A 20,666-nucleotide genomic window follows, 5' to 3' on the forward strand; every position below is an offset into this window, starting at 1 on the left:
ATGCGTAGTAATATTTTGCTCTGGTCCGTTTTGGGGTGAACTAAGTAAATGCGTAGTAATATTTTCAATAGTCCATTTTTGGGTGAACTAAGTAAATGCGTAGTAATATTTTGGTCTGGTGCGTTTTTGGGTGAACTAAGCAAAGGCGTAGTAATATTTGGTCTGGTCCGTTTTGGGGTGAACTAAGTAAATGCGTAGTAATATTTTGCTTTGGTCCATTTTTGGGTGAATATTGCTTGAAATACTAGCAAATAATGTGGCTATTTTGGGTAGTGAAACCATCTTCACTTCTCCCCACACAGTGCTTGGAAGATTTTATTAAAATTTTTTAGGCTATACATATGGGATAGGGTGTATGTATCATGAGGCTTTTCGCTCCCTTCTATCATTTTATTGGGAAAATTAAACAATTTTCTTAAAACGGGGAATGTTGATAAATATGGGGATGTGTAGCTCTGTGTTTTTAAACGGGCTTCCAAAAATCTGTGAGAAACAGGAAGTACTTCAGAAAATTCGCCCAATACTTTATAGAATGGCCAAAATTAAAACTGATACACAAACACATTGATAAACAAAGTCAACCCTACATATGTTTACCATTATATTAGCCCATCTCGAGACTTGCTATTGAAATGCATTGTATTACATGATATCAGATCATCACACTGTACATCAGTATTGTCATCAATATCCAACAGAATTTCCACTAAAATTGATAGTTCTTTATCCAAATACTTGCAGTTAGTAGAACATAATTACATTATTAAGCGAGCTGAACTAACGGCAAATATTGAATCTTTAAACAACCGATTTGCCATTAAATCACGTGCAATATGTACATTTACAGTAATTAGTATATTCGCATTTAAGACGTTAGAAAATTTATTTAGCCCAACAAGTACAATACTCGGGCCCTAATAATGTTCCATAAATAAAATGAACTTATTCAAAAGCTTGATGATATTGGGAATGATAAAATAAAGTGATGTATTATTGTAAATTTTCAGGTAAACAGTGTTTCTAATGCAGTAAGAACTCTAACTCAACCCTTAAATATATTGTATCCATGCCACTGTGGTAAAACAAGTGCAGTATATACCCGTTTCTAAGTCGAGTCCAAATAACATGGACCAAGATCTTCCAGTACATTATGCGATGACAGATCCTGGTCTGTGCAGTTTGATGTTGTACTCGACTTATTAACGAATATATAAGGTCGCTGCCTTCCCAGAACCTGGGGAAAAAGTTTATTTTCTTCGTTAATGGTATAGTCAGTGCCAAATGTAACTTTCTAATTTATGCAGAATTTCTATAAAAGTATGATATAAATCCTTCTTTTGTGTAATGGCGAGGAATTCTCGATCATATACCTAGGGTCTAGAAGAATATTATACAAACATAAACAAATACCTGAAGCACCAGTAAACACTTATCAAATACTCAGGAAGCATGCATAGGTATCAACAATTTTCTATCATTTAGAGAAACGGAGAGAAATATAAAGAACTGCCTTTTGAAGACCAGAAACAATGAAATGCTGCATAACTAATTAGCATAACTAATGACGATTGGCAAGGGATAAATTTATGACCTTTCAAAGTTTCAGTTTGTACAATGCTTCTCAGTTTTCAGTTCAAAATCATACATCAGATTGTTTATACAACTTTTAGTTTATGTAAAAGGAATATTTCATATATATATATATATATATATATATATATATATAGAGAGAGAGAGAGAGAGAGAGAGAGAGAGAGAGAGAGACAGACAGACAGACAGATAGATAGATAGATAGATAGATAGATAGATATATAGATGTGTTTGTGCATGAGTTTGAAATCTGATCCAACTTACTTGCATAGAAATGTTAAATTATAAAATATATATATATGTATTCCACCACAAAGGAAGAATACAATAAGAAACACATGGAGACAAATAAATGCAGCATTCACTGTACCATTCAGTCTCAGATTGTTTGATATATAAAACATACGAAGTCAAATTGCTTTACTTCCTCAAATTGTCTGTATGATATATATATATATATATATATATATATATATATATATATATATATATATATATATATATATATATGTATATATATATATATATTGATTCCTCTGATTATTAATTACGTTTATAATGTCTGTATGATATATATATATATATATATATATATATATATATATATATATATATATACTGTTATTACTTCTTTATATTTACACCAAAATGATGACCCTTTACGTCATTGAATATCTACACATATAAACGTAATTAATAATCAGAGGAATCAATATATATATATATATGTCAAGGTATGTAAAAGACGGAATACGTGTGCATGTACGTTGAATGGTTTCCTTGACACACTTATTGCGAAAGAATCCAGATTTTATATTGTTCTGAAGGCAGTCGAGTATTTCTTAGCTGCCATCGAGATTAGCAAAATTTTATTGGGAAAAAATAGACAGTAATGTGATTTTTCAAGCTGTATCTTTGTTGTTTCTGTGATATTACAAATCAGCTTTATTAACAGTTAATGTTACATTTACAACTTCTTGACACCCAGCAAGGATTATTGATTGCGTGGTTTTGTCCATGTACATTGATTTCACTTCAGCATAATGCCGTCGTTGTTGTTCTATACAACGATCATCCCACCTCCAATCACTTCCTTCGAAATGAAAAAGACTTTCTTGTAGAGAATTTCTTTCCACGTTGGAGCAGAATTCCATACAGACATCAAATCCACCGGAAAAGCAAAGTCCAGTTTTTAAGATTCTCCGTAATGTTTCGACTTTTCTCCACTCCGCTGTGTAACGATAATGGATAGATGTCCTGGGCTTAGGAATACGTTGTTCAGGTGTTAAGACTGTATTGTAATATGTATAATTTACGCGTCCTGGTGAATTCTTTTCTCCCCTCCAAATTAAATTTCCTTTCGTCGCCCTTTGATGAAAGTAGAATTTATATTCGTCCCTGTGAAACATCCATATATATTGACACATCCAACTGAACTGCGAAATCGGAAGATAAGCGTACATTCTAAAAACATCGTCGAAAGGTTTATAGTGAATGGCCTCTAAATATTTCCGAAGTAACACAATGTGTTCCACTTTTATTATCACCGGAAAGTACGACATGCACTTCATAACTTCTTTTGTCTTATATATTTTTGCGGTTAGTTCAGACGATTCACTCCAAAATTCATCTGAAGCAGGTCCAAACACCCCAATAACCACAGGCTTTTCTTCTTCAAAATAAGCTGCCTTGTAACCCGTGTTACAAACACTGTGTCAGTATCTATAAAACCGATATATTTTCTCGAAGTAAATCTTTCAGGATAAAAGAAATCTCTTTGCATTCTCTGATGGCCCAAACCGTGATAAGTTTTTGGATTTGCCGGACCCTGAAAACAGACTCTAGGAAATGGATACTGCTTCCTGAGAACCTCTCCAAGTTTTCGATCAGTCTGATTTTCACCATCAAGAACAACTACTATAGACAAATTTCCCGGCCAGAAATATTTCAGACTAGGAATTAGTAACTCATCGTAGTAGTTTACCCCACTACTGTACATTCTCAGAAAAATATCGACCTCAGGAAGTAGTTCTTGAGTTACATTAGCTGATGAAGGAGGCAGGCAGTCATAGGAATCATCGTATGTGTTCATCGCAAAGTACAGATGATATGCTAAAACACTGACACTGACCACCAGAAGGAACAATAAGATCGAAAGCGTCAAATTTCTCTTCATCTTCAAAATGATATTGTTTATTTATTTATCAATTTTTCATTCCATCATCAACAGCTAAGAGAATAGAATGAGTATACAATCTTTAGCTTAAATTTCTGAATCAAAACATATTGCGATAATAGATTATCCTGTTGATAATTTTATTCTATGCAAATTCTTTGAATCACACAAAGATGGTTCCAGGGCACGGACGAAGCATGCCAACAGTTCCACACGAAATATGTAGTAAACAGGTCTATACTGTGTCAAGTTCAAGAAATTAGAATTTTGGACTTATCAAATCCATAGCACAGGCTGACATGGAAAACAACACATTCTCTACTTCTCTTTTAAAGTCCGAATCAAACATCCGTCTACCATTTCATTAGCACTATTAATAAATGTTGTAAAGTATTAATTGAAAAGGAAGTGTATACTATCCATGTACATTAAGATAGTAAATATAACAATAATAAGACTGAAAACAACCACATTTCTCCCAACGTTCACGCTGTATTTTGACCAAGAAAATTATCTCGGAACAGTCTGAAATGAGGAAGATAGTGGAGACGATTTAGAAATTCATATGATATATACCTACTAGAAATCTATTTATATAAGGGTACATTATTTTGTTATAGTTTTGTACAATGTGATGAAAATATGACATTGCAAAATTAAATGACCAGACCAGAAATAAACAGCAAACGACTATATGTAGAATATTTGTTACATTAATGTGTTTGTCGTAAATAACATAAGTACTTTAAACAAAACGAGAGAAGAAAGTTTGAAAGGTGTCTAAATGTGAAGACCGATGCTACAATCTATACAAAAGAGTAAAATAAAAACCAAAATACCAAAAATATAAAATTTAAGAAAAAAAAAATGATAACACCGCAGATAAGTACCCTATAGATGTTAAAAATCACGGCTGATTTGTACCATGTTGCACTGTTGCGTGATCATCGCGACAAACCGATAAAACACCAACGCGACAAAGCGACGAATTCCAAACAGAGCAACAATGCGAGAGATAGACAACACAGTGAAACGACCAAAATGATATGACAAAGAAACAATAACTGTGTGACTTTGCAGCCTTGTTTTTGTCTCTCTGTTGCCCTAATTTTGTCGTAAGTGTGCCGTGTCGCTTTGTTACGATGTATTTGTGATACATTGTTGCGTTGGTGCCTTGCTGATTTGGCTTGTTGTAGCTTTCTCGTGACATCGGTGTCGTCTTTAAATTAGTATGCGCTTAAATGTCGTCCAGTGCCGCCATTTTGGTTGTAGCAGACAATGGAAACATTATCAGTAAGAACAATAATTACTTATGCAAGCAATATTACAGTATAGGTTACATTAGCCAAGTGTATACGTCCGGCTAAGGTGAGCGAGGGTACAATTGCAACATCATTGCCTTTTTCCGTCAAGTCGAGAAAGTAAACTCAGTTGTAATTCGCCGCCATTGAGCAGTATATTCGAAACTAATTTTTTTCACATGACACAGTATGGCGGCGGAATGAGACAAAAAATCACAAGAGGAAGATTGTCGGCCTATACTGTTGCCACATGTGTGGTGCACTCTTCAGAGTCGATTCACTAAAACGTTCAAGTGTGTATTCCGACAACTACATCAGAAATTATTTGTTGACCCGACGGAAATGGCCGAACTGTATTCCGATTAAGGTAGAGTAATGTAAAAGAAAACTATACTTGCTGAACTAAGGTTAGAATCTGGATTAAACCAGAATGACATTGAACTAAGGTTAGAATCTGGATTAAACCAGAATGACATTGAACTAAGGTTAGAGTCTGGATTAAACCAGAATGACATTGAACTAAGGTTAGAGTCTGGATTAAACCAGAATGACATTGAACTAAGGTTAGAATCTGGATTAAACCAGAATGACATTGAACTAAGGTTAGAGTCTGGATTAAACCAGAATGACATTGAACTAAGGTTAGAGTCTGGATTAAACCATAATGACATGATAATTGATTATATTTCTGATCGTCATCACGAACAAGTTACGTGAATTGAACTCAAGTCTAGCTTATTACACCAGTTACTTAGGCAATTATTTAAATATAAAACAAATGCAAATCATCTAAAACTAATGCCACTACTACTACTACAATTTCTACTACTACTACTGCTGCTGCTGATACTCAATAGTTTGTATTGCATTTCCTTCCTCTGTGTGTGTGTGTGTGTGTGTGTGTGTGTGTGTGTGTGTATGTGTGTGATTTGAATTTTTAACGTAACTTTAACAATTATTCAGTCATATCACTACAATGTATGCAGTGTGGTAGTTTGTAGTGATGCCTATCACTGGCATTATGCTACAGACATGTAGTATCATGTCCCACCCAATCACATTATCCTGACACAACGCCGACAAGTCGTAACACTTTCCTCTTAATGCATTTCCTTCTTGTCATAACTGTTATTGGCAATAGTAATAATAATAATAATAATAATAATAATAATAATAATAATAATAATAATAATTATAATAATAATGATGATAAAAATAATAATATTATATGTTAAGTATTAGTAGTAGTAGTAGGTTGTTCGGTATATTATTTTATCATTATTTATTGTAAGACTGATGCTAAGAAAATTATGATTGTCTTGTAAATTAATTGAAATTGTAATGTCGGGTATAAAAAATATGTTTTGAAACCATTGATCTAAAAATGAAACCCTTCCTTCCTTGCTAATGTTACTGATTGCAGCTTTCTGTCTGGTGAAATTTTGTATGGTCCTATAATGTATTAAATTTTTAAAAAATCAATTTAAACCAATGCTAAAAAGTGAAATAATAAAACATTTCGCGTTCCATTAACATAGAACATTAATAATAATAATAATAATAATAATAATAATAATAATCTTTATATTTTAAGTAGTAGTAGTAGTATTATGTTCTTCGTTATATTATTTTATTATTATTTATTTATTATTATTTATTGTAAGACTGATGCTAAGGAAATTATGATTGTCTTGTAAATTAATTGAAATTGTAATGTCAGGTATAAAAAATATCAGTTTTAATACCACTGATCTAAAAATGAAACCCTTCATTGCTTGCTAATGCACCTGATTGCAGCTTTCAGTCTATTGAAAATTGGTATGGTCCTATATTTTATAAAATTTAAAAAATCCGATCTAAACCAAGCTGAAAAGTGAAATAATAAAACATTTCGCGTTCCATTAACATATAAACTTAATAATAATAATAATAATAATAATAATGATAATGATAATGATAATAATAATTATGATGATGATAATAATGATAATAATAATAATCTTTATATTTGTAGTAGTAGTAGTAGTAGTAGCATGTTGTTCTTTATATTATTTTATTATTATTTATTAATTATTATTTATTGTAAGACTGATGCTAAGGAAATTATAATTGTCTTGTATATTAATTGAAATTGTAATGTCAGGTATAAAAATATCAGTTTTGAAACCATTGATCTAAAAATGAAACCCTTCCTTGCTTGCTAATGTTACTGATTGAAGCTTTCTGCCTGGTGAAATTTGATATGGTCCTATATTTATAAATTTTTAAAATTCCAATCTAAACCTAAGCTGAAAAGTGAAATAATAAAACATTTCGCGTTCCATTACCATATAAACTTAATAATAATAATAATAATAATAATAATAATAATAATGATAATAATAATAACAATTATGATGATGATAATAATGATAATAATAATAATCTTTATATTTGTAGTAGTAGTGGTAGTAGTAGTAGTAGTAGCATTATGTTCTTCTTTATATCATTTTATTATTATTTATTTATTATTATTTATTGTAAGACTTATGCAAAGGAAATTATGATTGTCTTGTAACTTAATTGAAATTGTAATGTCAGGTATAAAAAGTATCAGTTTTGAAACCATTGATCTAAAAATGAAACCCTTCCTTGCTTGCTAATGTTACTGATTGCAGCTTTTTGTCTGGTGAAATTTTGTATGGTCCTATATTTTATAAAATTTTAAAAAAATCAATGCTGAAAAGTGAAATAATAAAACATTTCGCGTTCCATTAACATAGAAAATTAATAATAATAATAATAATAATAATAATAATAATATAAATAATAATAATAATAATAATGATAATAATAATAATAATAATAACAGAGAACTACAATGCTTTCTTTCACATCGACTATGATAAACAACAGACTAAATGGAAAACAAAAACAAGTACACGAACGAACGAGAGAGAGAGAGTGAGAGAGACAGAAAGAGAGAAACATCTCATTTTTAGATTTGATATTATTAAATTCTGCAAAATTTAGAATGATGATATTAATTAACAGAATCAACATGCTCAATAAAAAGACACAACTTTGACGACCTACAAACTTGTTATTACCGCATCTCGATCAAACGTGTCTAACGATGCTCCGTTAAGCTAGACGGATGAAGAAGTCTAACGATGTTCCAAATGATTTCAGAATAATGAAAATAAAAAATATGCATTATAAACCGAGGTTATAGGAAATCCTATTTGAATCTGGAATATGTATCCGAAATAAATGATCTTTTAAATCTCATTCTATTATTTTCTCATTCTGTAAGCAATAATAAAATCTCAGTCTTTCTTTGTATCATCCCGTAAGCGATTATGAAATCTTAGTCTATCACTGTAGCAGCCTGTACGCAATTATAAAATCTCAGTCTATCATTGCATCACCCCGTAAGCAGTTATGAAATATCAGTCTTTCATTTTATCACCCCGTAAGCAGTTATGAAATATCAGTCTTTCATTTTATCATCCAGTCAAGTTTGCAGTTTAAACACTATACCAAATCTTAGTCTGTCATTATATCATATTGAAAAATCTGTATTAAATCTCTATATAACATTTTATCATATTGTAAAATCTATATTAAATCTCAGTATAACATTTTGTCATCTGGTAAAATCTATATTAAATCTCAGTATAGCATTTTATCATCTAGTAAAATCTATATTAAATATCAGTATAACATTTTGTCATCTTGTAAAATCTATATTAAATCTCAGTATAACATTTTATCATCTTATACAATGTATATTAAATCTCAGTATAACATTTTGTCATTTTGTAAAATCTATATTAAATCTCAGTATAACATTTTATCATCTTGTAAAATCTATATTAAATCTCAGTATAACATTTTGTCATCTGGTAAATCTTTATTAAATCTCAGTATAACATTTTGTCATCTTGTAAATCTTTATTAAATCTCAGTATAACATTTTGTCATCTTGTAAAATCTATATTAAATCTCAGTATAACATTTTGTCATTTTGTAAAATCTATATTAAATCTCAGCATAACATTTTATCATCCTGTAAAATCTATATTAAATCTCAGTATAACATGTTGTCATCTTGTAAAATCTATATTAAATCTCAGTATAACATTTTGTCATTTTGTAAAATCTATATTAAATCTCAGCATAACATTTTGTCATCCTGTAAAATCTATATTAAATCTCAGCATAACATTTTGTCATCCTGTAAAATCTATATTAAATCTCAGCATAACATGTTGTCATCTTGTAAAATCTATATTAAATCTCAGTATAACATTTTGTCATTTTGTAAAATCTATATTAAATCTCAGTATAACATGTTGTCATCTTGTAAAATCTTTATTAAATCTCAGTATAACATTTTGTCATTTTGTAAAATCTATATTAAATCTCAGTATAACATTTTGTCATCCTGTAAAAGCTATATTAAATCTCAGTATAACATGTTGTCATCTTGTAAAATCTATATTAAATCTCAGTATAACATTTTGTCATCCTGTAAAATCTATATTAAATCTCAGCATAACATGTTGTCATCTTGTAAAATCTATAGTAAATCTCAGTATAACATTTTGTCATCCTGTAAAATCTATATTAAATCTCAGCATAACATGTTGTCATCTTGTAAAATCTATATTAAATCTCAGTATAACATTTTGTCATTTTGTAAAATCTATATTAAATCTCAGCATAACATTTTGTCATCCTGTAAAATCTATATTAAATCTCAGCATAACATGTTGTCATCTTGTAAAATCTATATTAAATCTCAGTATAACATTTTGTCATTTTGTAAAATCTATATTAATCTCAGTATAACATTTTGTCATTTTGTAAAATCTATATTAAATCTCAGTATAACATTTTGTCATCCTGTAAAATCTATATTAAATCTCAGCATAACATGTTGTCATCTTGTAAAATCTATATTAAATCTCAGTATAACATTTTGTCATTTTGTAAAATCTATATTAAATCTCAGCATAACATTTTGTCATCCTGTAAAATCTATATTAAATCTCAGTATAACATGTTGTCATCTTGTAAAATCTATATTAAATCTCAGTATAACATTTTGTCATTTTGTAAAATCTATATTAAATCTCAGCATAACATTTTGTCATCCTGTAAAATCTATATTAAATCTCAGCATAACATTTTGTCATCCTGTAAAATCTATATTAAATCTCAGCATAACATGTTGTCATCTTGTAAAATCTATATTAAATCTCAGTATAACATTTTGTCATTTTGTAAAATCTATATTAAATCTCAGTATAACATGTTGTCATCTTGTAAAATCTTTATTAAATCTCAGTATAACATTTTGTCATTTTGTAAAATCTATATTAAATCTCAGTATAACATTTTGTCATCCTGTAAAAGCTATATTAAATCTCAGCATAACATGTTGTCATCTTGTAAAATCTATAGTAAATCTCAGTATAACATTTTGTCATCCTGTAAAATCTATATTAAATCTCAGCATAACATGTTGTCATCTTGTAAAATCTATATTAAATCTCAGTATAACATTTTGTCATTTTGTAAAATCTATATTAAATCTCAGCATAACATTTTGTCATCCTGTAAAATCTATATTAAATCTCAGTATAACATGTTGTCATCTTGTAAAATCTATATTAAATCTCAGTATAACATTTTGTCATCCTGTAAAATCTATATTAAATCTCAGCATAACATGTTGTCATCTTGTAAAATCTATAGTAAATCTCAGTATAACATTTTGTCATCCTGTAAAATCTATATTAAATCTCAGCATAACATGTTGTCATCTTGTAAAATCTATATTAAATCTCAGTATAACATTTTGTCATTTTGTAAAATCTATATTAAATCTCAGCATAACATTTTGTCATCCTGTAAAATCTATATTAAATCTCAGCATAACATGTTGTCATCTTGTAAAATCTATATTAAATCTCAGTATAACATTTTGTCATTTTGTAAAATCTATATTAATCTCAGTATAACATTTTGTCATTTTGTAAAATCTATATTAAATCTCAGTATAACATTTTGTCATCCTGTAAAATCTATATTAAATCTCAGCATAACATGTTGTCATCTTGTAAAATCTATATTAAATCTCAGTATAACATTTTGTCATTTTGTAAAATCTATATTAAATCTCAGCATAACATTTTGTCATCCTGTAAAATCTATATTAAATCTCAGCATAACATGTTGTCATCTTGTAAAATCTATATTAAATCTCAGTATAACATTTTGTCATTTTGTAAAATCTATATTAAATCTCAGCATAACATTTTGTCATCCTGTAAAATCTATATTAAATCTCAGTATAACATTTTATCATCTTTTAAAATCTTTATTAAATCTCAGCATAACATTTTGTCATCCTGTAAAATCTATATTAAATCTCAGTATAACATTTTGTCATCCTGTAAAATCTATGATAATTCTCAGTATAACATTGTGTCACCCTGTAATGTTTACAGCGTGAACCCCACATAAAATCTCAATCTAACATTTTGTCATCCTGTAAACCCTATATTAAATCTTAGTCAAACATTTTATCATCCTGTAAAACTTATATTAAATCTTAGTCAAACATTTTATCATCCTGTAAAACTTATATTAAATCTTAGTCAAACATTTTATCATCCTGTAAAACTTATATTAAATCTTAGTCAAACATTTTATCATCCTGTACAGTTTACAGTGAAATCCCACCTTAGATCTGTCTAACATTTTTTCATCCGGTAATGTTTACAGTGTACACGCCACATTAAATCTCAGTCTAACATTTTATCATCCTGTAAAGTTTACAGTGTAAATCCTACATAAAACCTCAATCTAACATTTTATCATCCTGTAAAGTTTACTGTGTAAATCGGGGCCCCGAGTGGCAGAGTGGTCTAAAGCGCTCACCGTTCCGGATCTCTGCCATCTCACCTCTGTCTGCCTTGGTTCGAGTCTCAGGCTCGGCTAGCGTGGGTACGTGGGAAAGCGTGCCAGTAGCTTCTCGTGGGTCGGTGGTTCTTCCCTGGGGTCTCCAGGGTTCTTCCTCCACCAGTTATACTGTCCGCTATGTATAGCCTATCTTGTGCTGAAAAGTGGCGTCAAACCCTAGAACAACAACAACTGTGTAAATCCTACACAAGGGGCCACTGGACAACAAATTTTTACAAAAGTCATGTTACTGAAATAAAATTAGTCAATTCTTATCAATTTTTATGTGCTGAACACAAATATGACAGTCAAATTGCAAAATTGGCTCTAGTTTTTTTGTAATCTGCAAGAAATTAATGTTTACATAACGAAATGCATTCCAATAGTAAAAGGTCAACTGTAATAGCCTACCTATAAAAAATCAAGTCATTGACTACATCTTAGATTTCTTCGCCTGTCTCTTGTACAGCTGTTCGGGAGCATCTCTGAGGAGTGTCCAGCAGTAGTCAGCCAGCATTGTAGTGGATCATTTTCCCTGGTATCTTTGTTCCATTGTTGCGATATCTTGATGAAAACGTTCGCCGTGTTCATCACTAACAATACCACAGTTGCTAGGAAAGAAATCCAAATGGGAATGAAGGAAGTGAATCTTTAGAGACATATTGCAGCCAAGTTTCTTATACTTCATCAACATGTCTTCTACTAGTTCCTTATAGTTTTCTGCCCTAACATTTCCGAGGAAGTTTGTAGAAACTAGGCGAAAAGCATCCCATGCTTGTTTCGCGTCACCTTCCAGCAAGTTGTTGAACCGGTCATCTTTGAAAAGCTCTCGAATCTGAGGACCCACAAAAACTCCCTCTTTAATCTTTGCTTCGCTGAGTCGAGGGAATTTTTCATGCAGGTATCGGAATGCTGGCAAAGTCCAGTCAATGGCTTTCACGAAGTTCTTCATCAAACCTAGTTTGATGTGAAGGGGTGGTAGCAAGATTTTCTGAGCCTCAACCAGAGCTGGGTGTTGGATATTCTTCTCTCCAATGGCTACATTCTGCCTGTGAGTCCATTCTTTCCTCATGTAGTGCATTTCCCTTGCTCGGCTATCCCACTCGCATAAGAAACACATGTATTTTGTATATCCTTGCTGCAGTCCCATTAAAAGGGCAACTACCTTCAAATCACCACAGAGGTGCCAGCTGTACTTGTTATACTCAATGGAATTCAGTAGCTGCCTTAAGTTATCGTATGTCTCTTTCATGTGGACAGCATACGCTACTGGAATAGATGGAAGAATGTTTCCATTGTGCAAAAGCACAGCCTTGAGACTCAGTTTCGAAGAGTCCACAAATAGTCTCCATTCTTGTGGGTCATGAGTGATTTTTAAAGCATTCATGAGGCCCTCAATATCGGAACAGAATATCAGATTACTTTCCTTTCTGAAGAAAGGCTCCAATTGCTGGTGGCGCTTTCGATATGCAGTAATTGTGACATCTTCTTCTAGAAGATTCCATTGTTGGAGTCTTGATCCTAGCAATTCTGCCTTGTTCTTTGATAAGTCCAAATCACGAATCAGGTCATTTAGTTCTTCCTGTGTTATTCTGTGTGGGGTTGATGATGCACCACAGTGAAAATCTGGATCACTGCATGCTGATGGACCAGGAGAAGAACAGGTCGACTCACCTTTGTCTTCGTCAGATGAATCAAGAGAATATTCTGCTGGAGGTTCTGGAATAGGAAGTCCCTCACCATGTGGAACTGGTCTCAATGCAGACGGAATGTTTGGGTAGACTATTCTCGACTTCTTTCGCTTCGTTATTCCGCCGGAAAGAGGAGGAACCAAGCAGAAGTAACAGTCATTTAGGTGGTTGCTTGGCTCTCTCCACACCATTGGGACTGCAAACGGCATTGATGACCTTTTGCAATTCAACCACTGTGAAAGCTGTGTTGTACATGTAGCACAGCATATATGCGGAGCCCAAGGCTTGTCTTGGTCACCAACCTTGCATCCGAAGTAAAGATGATATGCCTTCTTCACTTGAGAATTGATACTTTTCTTCTGGTTGGCAAATGTCACTTCCCCACAAATATAGCAAAAATTGTCCGCGGTATTAACACACTTTCGAGGCATTACTGTTCTTTATTGTACGTAAATGGATAAAATAATAAGTTTTATGTAACAGTAGCTTGAACTGTCTCGCACAACGTCTAAAATATTTTAAATGCTGAACCTATCTGATTGGGCTTTATATAGTACACTGCTTACGTCAGCTTCAGCAGCCGCCTGGCATTAGTATAATAGGCCTACACATGTATAGTACACTGCTGACGTCAACTTACTTCAGCAGCCGCATGGCATTAGTATTGCATTGCATCAGAAAATGATGCAATCAACTGTGGATGATGTGAGCATGATGGTATTATGCAATGTTACATCATTATTCCGGATGTTGCTGCAGTCCTACTGGAGAAATTTACACAGTGAAACATAGAAAATGAGGTATATGAATATCTTCAAAACGAGAGCCAATACAAATTTTTCACGGTTATATTCGTGTTCGGCACACCAAAATACTACAGATTAGGGCCTTTTCAAGTCAGTAATGATTTCACTGTTGACCAGTGGGGCCCCGAGTGGCCGAGTGGTTTAAAGCGCTCTCCGTTACGGATCACTGCCATCTCACCTCTGTCTGCCTGGGTTCGAGTCTCGGATTCCAATGTGGGTATGTGAGAAAGCTTGCCAGTTGCTTCTCGAGGGTCGGTGGTTCTTTCCGGGGATTTCCCGGGTTCTTCCTCCACCATTAATATTGTCCACCATGTATAGCCTATCTTGTGCTAAAAAATGGCGTTAAACCCTACAACAACAACAACAACAACCCCACACAAAACCTCAATCTAACATTTTATCATCCTGTAAACCCTATATTAAGACTCAGTCTAATATTGTATCATCCTGTCAACATATCACCTGGTGGGTTCATGGCTGGTAAAAAACACATTATAATCTGCCAGCCGTTAATGATTGGATGCTTTTACTAGTGTTCAGCTCATATTTCGTACCAAATGTACTTTGTTTAACTCTCTCTCTCTCTCTCTCTCTCTCTCTCTCTCAGTTAATAAACGGGGAGGAGAAAAAGAGACAGAGAGAATATTAGATCAGTGGCACATGATCACTGTTTCAAAGGAGTACCTACAACAGGATTTTATTTTCTTAAATTAGATAATATGTTGGATAGGGACATCTTCATGCCGAGAAATAAACGACCTCGATTAAAATGGATAAATAAATAAAAATGTTTTGTGTAGATAACAGCTTACAAAGTTCATACTTAGTTGAAAATGGGCAGGTTGACTATTTTTAGTTTGGCTATCGACATTACTGGTTATATCAAGCAATATTAATATGATGGATACGCTAAGATGCACGTCTAACGTTACAACGAAAACGAGATTAATATGATGGATACGCCAAGATGCATGACTAACGTTACAACGAAAACGAGGGCTGAAAAACAAATACTGTAATCATGTTCAGGTATGGAATAAAATGATTAATAACATATGAAACTTACGTATCACAATACATAGAATATATGCTAGACTGTGTAAAATAACTAAACCAACTGACCATCTTGCAACTTGTCACTAGGAAGTAACGTGTTTATCTTTATCGGGCGAATGAAAAGGAGCAGAAAAGGAGCGTACACGTTCTCTCTTTTTGACGTTATGCATGCGATATTTAAGAGACAATTGACTCTCGCGTCACCCAATGTTTATAATATATATATATATATATATATATATATATATATATATATATATATATATATATATATATATATATATATATATATATATATATTATCCTCATTCCCCTTTCCACACACCCCACTCGTTTTATAATTACGGAGAACCTACGCCCGACCCCTTCCATTCTATTGTAAAAAAAATTCAATATTCTGCCAAAGTATCGTAATGAAATATGGAATTTTGTCATTTCTTTTTATATAACACTGGGCTGATTTCACACGTTAAATATCGGAAAAAATACAAGTTAGTCGTCTTTGCAACACAGTTCACTACCTTCCATCTAAAGAAAATTAAAAAGGATTAATATAAGGATAAAGGGAAAAAAAACCACAAACGAAAAGAGGAAAGAAACAAAACAACAAGGAAAGACAGAACGATAAACAGAAGAAAAAGAACTAAATATGTCAATCATACCTTGATTCCGGTTAGTTTCCGCCTTGATGTTAAGCTATGTACATTGTCGCGGTTAAAATTCTAAGGCAACACATACTATACTGCACTAAAAGAGCTATTGAATCGTTGTGCTCCGCTCTAATTAAGTAATATCAGCGTAAGGCGTCAATACAGTAAACTCCCTATCGTAAAATTCGTTCGAATACATCCTGGTAAAACCTGAAACCCGTCCCACCCGCATGTATGTATTACATTTTTCATTGGGCAAAATTCGCTTAGAATAGTACAACGAACAATATCATTTTACGTCACGACAAACCCACCTGTATGAAACGATTCCACAAGTGACCTTATAGAAATATAATAATTTAAATTAACTTATTTTAGTACGATATATCTTAAGAAGTCAAATTTGTTTTTGCCAAAATGAGATTAATTGAATAAAACAAGTACTCTTTTTCTATTTTGATTAAAAAATCACGCTCTTGTCTCTACCTGTGGCAGGTGTACATTTTTCTAAGGAGTGCTCGATGTCTGAAAAACCACGAACTGTCCTCGACCAATGCTCTTGATAACAATCTCAACCGCATGACGGACAAAAAAGATAAGGTTATGAAAACTGATCTTTTTCAAACGGCACGTAGCTATTATAGTCAATGACAATGTGGTAACCGGTTCATCAGATATAAAGGTGACGGTCGGCTGCTGTTTAAAACACTAACAATAATTTTTTTTTGGGGGGGGGGGGGCACCAGAGAGATGCCCCCCCCCCCCACTTAGCCAAAGCTTTAAATGGTTTTATGTGTTTTTGTTTCCCCCAAAGGTGTGTTGCTTGTGTTGTTTTTAAAAGGTTTTTAAAAACTTTTTTTTGGTTTAGAAATTTTGAGTTGGGTATTTCTAAGTTTCCCTAGTGTGTATATACGGTTGATCGTCCGAGAGTGATTTCTATTATCCTCTAGGGGTCTCTTCCCTAGTTTGATTGGTCGACCTTGCTAGGGTCAATTACGTCCCATGTTTGCTATATGTGTGTGCTATATGTTTTGAGTGCTATTTTTGTTTTCATGTTGGGAAAGCAAAGTATGTCAAATCTAACCCAGTTGTCTTATCTTCTCCCGTGTTTATTCATACACCGGAAGTGTTCATTAAAATTTTGAAATTTGCGAAGAGTGTTTTTTATATGCTTCCTTTTAAAACCTTATTGGTTCGTATATGTGTATTAAAACTTTTCACTCTCTTGTATAATATTAAGATTCAGACTGTGCTCGAGGTGAGGTTTATACTTCTTTATTTTTGTATGTCTCCCATCTCGAGCAGGTCTGTCTTGTATTGGAAATTTATGCCAAAAAGCCAGAAGAGTTAATAATATAGTTGTCTCCCTTTCGGGATCGTATGTACAGTAATGATCTGTACTAATGTTAGTAATGAAATTTGATAAATGCTATATAGGATAGGGTAACAAATAGGGCTGTATATTGTATAAATTGTATAAAAGGTCCAATCCATAAGAGTTCATTTTCCAGACTCTTTTATGGGCCTATTCACTTCGCGTAGCCCCATGTGACATAGCCCCATAATGTCCTTATCCGTACTTTCCCTTATGGTTGGAAATATCATTTTTTTATCTTGTTATTATAACTTGTCCACACGATTTTATGGTTGCAACTATAAAGTTGGTTATTTTGTATAGTGTGTGTTTGTTGAAATTACCATCTAGATACAGTATGTTTTGTTGTTTGTATGTGTCATTTTTTGTATTTCCGATATAACTTTTTCTCTGTTTTCTTTTCTTTGTGTAGTAGTGTATGTATTTTAGTAAAGTGGCCATTTTTACACAGCGGACATTTAGGCGGTACTCTGACCATATGCCGTCTCGCTGCCGCCTCTCCCGTCAACCACGCATCATGCATGTATCTGAAGCAGAGGCTTTGAATTTTTAGGGATCCTAGTTTCGACCAGTGCCCCCATGCTCTTTTCTAATTAATATATAAATGTTCTCTTTCTATTTTGCATAATATTTTTCCCGTTATTTCCTCTCTTATCCACGTGTAAGTCAATTTCTCATCAATTTCCCATAGCTCTTTTTTATCTCTGTACTTAAATAACAAATCTTTAATACTTTTAAATTTCCTAGGACTTTCAAGTAATTTGGTAAGATGATTGTTTATATATATATATCCTCCCTATTCCGTAATATAAAACCAAACCAGTAAATATATATTCCCTCCCATGGTAATTGGGGTCTGTATGTATTCTTTTGAACCTATTTAAAATGTTTGTTACTTTTAAAAGTATGGGGCTAGGTATTCCTATCCCCCCCCCCTTTCTTTGGCCCTATATAATGTTTCTTTATTAATATAATGCATTTTAGAATTCCATATGTATTTAATAATCTGGTTATCTATATTATTTAAAGTGAGGTTATTTATGTCAATAGACTTCATGATATAATTAACATTTGCGTACATATATGTTTTTGCCACTTGGGCTCGTTCCATTGTGCATAGTGGCGTTAGTGCCCGGATATCAACATTTCTTTTTATTTCATTTTCTATTTTCTTAAGTTTTCTTTTTCTTCATTTAATCCAAAGCACACACTTAGTGCCTTAACTGTATTTTTAAACAGATGTGTTGGTAAACTTGAGTGTTTACCTCGCCAGTTGCCTATTTCTAATATTTCTGTTTTATCTTGATTAATTTGTGATCCTAAAGCTTTGCCGAATTTTTCAAATTCCTTAATTAGGTGTTTAAAGGAATTTGGACCTTCTATAAAGTGTGTGCAATCATCTGCATGTTGTAGCATTTTCACATCATCTTGTAAGTTTCGAACTTTTATACCAGCTATTTCTTTGTTGAGTTTTATGCTGATACTTAGCATTTCAATTGCTATTACGTATAATAGCATAGATAGTGGGCATCCTTGCCTCACTGATGTTTGGATTTCGAATTTATCTGTCATGATCCCATTAACCTGTACTCTCGAGGTTATGTTTTCGTACAGTATTTTAGTCCAATTTCGAAAAAAATTTCCGAAGCCGAATTTTTTTAGAACTTTTTGTGTATAGTTATGCTCTAATCTGTCAAAGGCTTTTCTTGATCGAAAAGTACCATGGCAGCTTTTCTTTTATTTTCGTTTAGATATTCTATAATTGTTCTAATATTAAGAATATTATTTTGTATGTTTCTCTTTGTAGGACCGCAAGTCTGATGTATATTGATTATTTTATCCATACCATTTTTTATCCTGTTCGCTAGAATCTTACTTATAATTTTATAATCTGTATTTAGGAGGGAGATGGGCCTCCAATTCTTTAGGTCTTCCCTGTCTCCCTTTCCTTTATATATTAAGGTTATAACACCCTCCCTCATTGTTTCTGACATTTTATCATTTCTAAGTAAAATATTATTGTATAACCATTCAAGTATGGGCGACAACTCCCCACAGAATTTCATATAGAAGTCCGCAGAGAGTCCATCTCCTCCTGGTGATTTCTCTTTATTTGCAGTTTGTATGCTTTCTTTTATTTCCTCCTGCGAGATGAAATCGTCACATAAGCTTTTATGTTCTGATGATATCACCTCGCAGGGGATATTTTCCAAATATTCGTCAATTGTTTTTCCTTCTATGTCCTGTGTTGTGTATAAATTTGTGTAAAAGTCTTTAATGTAATTCATACTCTCCCTTGGGTTAGTTGTTAATTTATTTTCAGCTATTTTTAGTTTATCCAGAGTCCCCCCCCCCCTTCTTCTCTCTTCTCTTTTATATAGTCCTTCTGCTTGTTTATATAATTGCGTAAATTTTCCAGCCCTAATTTCCCTACCTCTTAATTCTTCTTCTATGATTTCATCTAATCTATTGTTTAGTTTTGTTTCTAAGTCCTTACTATTTGGTATTTGAAGTTGAAATTTTATAGATTCTTTTTCCCACTTTAATTTCCTACTTTTAATATTTGAAAATTTAATTGCCATTTCTTTAAATTTCTTTTTTAGTATTTCCCATTCCATAATAATATCTAAATTTTCTTTTTGTTTAAAATCTTCTATTTCCTTTTTTATTTCATTTACAAAATTAATATCTTTTAAAAGTGAAGTGTTGAACATCCATTTTCCTTTTCCCCATCTTTGTTTAGTTTTTGTTTCTATTGTCATGAATATGAGTTTATGGTCCGAAATATTTATATTAGATATTCCCGCTTCTTTGTGTATTTTTTCAGCAAAATTTGTACATAAAAACTTGTCTGATCTACTCCCTTTATTAAATTTATATTCATATGTGTATTATTTTCGTACAATATTAAGTCTCCTATATACATCCACCAATTTATGTTTTTTTTAAAAAAGTTCCATTTCAGGTTTTGTTCTTAAATCATTTGATGTTAATTCCCCTTCCCTGTTAATGTTTTCCCCTATCCAATTGAAATCCCCCCCCCCATGACATCCTCCATTGTGTATTT

The 20,666-nt window shown here is 32.3% G+C and overlaps 1 long non-coding RNA gene across 1 annotated transcript; it reads right to left on the bottom strand.

The window, feature by feature from the left end:
* Window positions 1-2,504: 2,504 nt before the first annotated feature.
* Window positions 2,505-16,409, bottom strand: LOC149808539 (uncharacterized). Its single transcript, XR_016419837.1, has 2 exons — window positions 16,237-16,409; window positions 2,505-4,291 (listed from the first exon to the last, which is right to left on the bottom strand). It is a non-coding gene; the product is annotated as an uncharacterized LOC149808539 (long non-coding RNA).
* Between the last annotated feature and the right edge of the window lie 4,257 nt (window positions 16,410-20,666).

Source organism: Sinohyriopsis cumingii, chromosome 1, assembly GCF_028554795.1.
Source record: "Sinohyriopsis cumingii isolate HCF-2022 chromosome 1, ASM2855479v2, whole genome shotgun sequence".
In the NCBI taxonomy this organism is placed as follows: domain Eukaryota; kingdom Metazoa; phylum Mollusca; class Bivalvia; order Unionida; family Unionidae; genus Sinohyriopsis; species Sinohyriopsis cumingii.